The following is a 2,887-nucleotide window of genomic DNA, read 5'->3' as shown; positions in this document are numbered from 1 at the left end:
TCCTGAAGGGGCTATGACTCGGCCTCTGGTTAAGTGAAAAGACCTCCTTACAGGAGAGTGGAAAGGGCCAGATATACTGCTAACTTGTGGGAGAGGGTATGCTTGTGTGTTTCCACAGGATTCTACTTCTCCTGTTCGGACGCCTGAGGTTACTAAAATCCCTGAAGTCCTTGAGTCCGGGACCAAAAACAGATGGGGAGACCAGAAGCTCATCGAGTCCAGACCTGAGGGAGCCAAGGAAATGCCAAAGGGTGAGGGACCCTTCACCTGAGGCTTCACCACTGGTACATCGCTTCAGGCACCTGGCGCTTCAGGAGAGACAGGCTGATGGAGTTCCCTCGTAGCCGTCATTGTACTTAAACAACCACCTCCAGCACAGTACCAACTTGGGGCGAGCTGAAACTTTCTTTTTAATAGAAAGGGGGAAATATGAGGCCACTCCTATGATAATGTTTGTGGCTATGCTTGCTGTGTTGGCTTGTCAGCCGAAGCCCTCCAGTGCAGGAAAAGTTCATTGGGCCTATTTGCCTAATCCACCTTCTTTCCAGCCTGTTGATTGGATGGGTGAGCCTATTCATGTTTTTGTTAATGATACTTCTCTTTTGGGCGGGGCTTCTATCTATCCTAATAACGTTAAAACAGTGGTTAGCACTCCCTTCAGTTTTTCAGGTGTGTCCATTTATCCACTTATTTGCTTTACCATACCTTCCTCTTTACAAAGATCAGCTCTGGTTTTGAATGGATGCGTTAGCACTTCCTTGAAAGGCATGCTTACTGATTCTCCGAGAAGCGATGGCAAGAGAGACTTTCAGTCTTTACAGCTGCTGAGCCAGGAGCACAAGAAAGACTATTTGATGCCCTAAAAAAGGCAGCCCCTCATTTAAAGGACTATCCAAGCTATGCACTCCCCACTTCAGACTCTGATGAACAAAGACTACAAACCTGGGAAAGCATAAGCAGAATTTCTGGCTTTCCTCGTTGGAAAGAATGCATGTATGCCATAAAGATATCTATTCCCATTGCTGCCACCAGACATTTTCTGACTGAATGGGGGTGCCCCTATCTTTTGAATCGATGATGGGGCTTGATTTATGTAGAACCTTATAGGTCCACATGGAATAATTCATTTCTCCCTATGCCTTTAGTAATTACTAGGTGGCATCCCAATGGATGGGTTCCTCCTTTAGTGAGCTTCAATGTAACAGGTCCCATGCAGCCTGAGTTATAGAAAGCATTGGCTGCTACGGCTCCTGTGATTTTACATAGACCTTTAAATGAACAAAGATATATTGTACGGGCCTTCGTACATTCTCCCTACGCCTTTTTGTTGGCCAGAAATCAGAGTGATTTGGAAGTTTCTGAAGGAGAAACTGTTTGCAATGTTATATGTGTGAATTGTTTTATATCAAATTGTGTTGATGGGAATGACTATAATAATTATAAGGCTGTGATGATTGTAAAGCAAGCACCATATTTGATGGTTCCTGTAAAATTAGAGGGACAATGGTTTGATGATTATGCATTGAAAGTTTTATATGAACTTAATGGCTTAATTTCTTGACCTAAGAGATTCATTGCAGCTCTGGTTGTGGGAGTAACTGCCTTGATTGCCATAATTGCATCAGTTACACTTTCTGCTGTTGCCCTGTCAAAAGAAGTGCATATGGCCTCGTTTGTCAATCAGCTGTCCAAAAATGTCTCTGTAGCTCTTACTAAGCAGGAAATTATAGATAAGAAAATAAGGTAAATGCTTTAGAAGAAGGAGTTCTACTTATGGGGCAAGAATTACAAATTTAAAAATTAAATTGTCTTTAAGGTGCCATGCTGAATTTAAATGGATGTGCATTACCCCTCTACAAGTGAATGAGTCCATGCACTCTTGGGAATGCTTTAGGAATCATATTTTAAGTGTCTGGAATTATTCAGATTTTAGTATTGCTATTTCTAAGTTACATCAGGATATTCAGAATATGAAGCAGGCAGAGTCTGACTTTTCCTCTCAATGGCTTTCTAATTCCCTCTTCGAAAATCTGGAGGGGTATCTTTCCCATGGATCCTTTTCAGCAATAATGATTACTGCAGCCATGTGCTTATGCCTGTTAGTTCTGATTTGTGTAATAGCCCTGTGCCTTTGCAGAATACTCAACCGAAGTGTTTCTGCTCTATCTACTGAGTTTCATATTATGCTCTAAAAAATAAAAAAGGGGGAGATGTCAGGAGCTGCGTTAGGCATTACTGACAAAATGGAGGCACGGCCCCAGCCCCTTCTCCTCATTCCGCAGGCACGGACCCGGGATGAAGGAGTTGGGCCTTGTAATTCTGACTTGTTTTTTCCTCTCCTCGGCTGAGCTTCTGAAAAGGAATATTAAGGTGCTTATTGTTCTTGAGAGGAGCATGAGAAGGCACAAAGCCTTCTGCAGCTTTGCTCAGAGAATAATTCATAAAGTTATATCATTGACATTTGTTTAAGGACTTTTACAAAAGAGTGTTCCAGGATGAGCAATAGGCCACAGCTTGAGGCCATGGGAGGGATTGCTATCTGAAGCCTATGTGTGAGGAAAATGTTTATGGCAAAGGAGTTTACTGAATTTAGGGCTTAGAATAGTTAGAAGTTAAAGATTTAAGGAATGTTGTAAAGTTAGCATATTTTACTAGAGCTTATAGAAGTTAGGAATTTTTAGAGACACTATAGCTAGAAGCCTTTTTAAGAGATAGTGAGCTCAGGATGTTAGGGGCAAACAGGATTTAGGAAGATAAGCAGTAAACTGGGGAATGTAGCATGGGTTACAATGGAATCACAAGTTAACTATAGGCCACCTCAGAGGAAGTAGATAATAGAAGGTAAGGCTGATTCCAAGAGAATCACTGAAGCAGGAACTCTGTTTGA

The sequence above is a fragment of the Ovis canadensis genome, chromosome 1 (genome assembly GCF_042477335.2).
Source record: "Ovis canadensis isolate MfBH-ARS-UI-01 breed Bighorn chromosome 1, ARS-UI_OviCan_v2, whole genome shotgun sequence".
NCBI lineage: Eukaryota > Metazoa > Chordata > Mammalia > Artiodactyla > Bovidae > Ovis > Ovis canadensis.
This window is presented reverse-complemented; position numbering follows the sequence as displayed.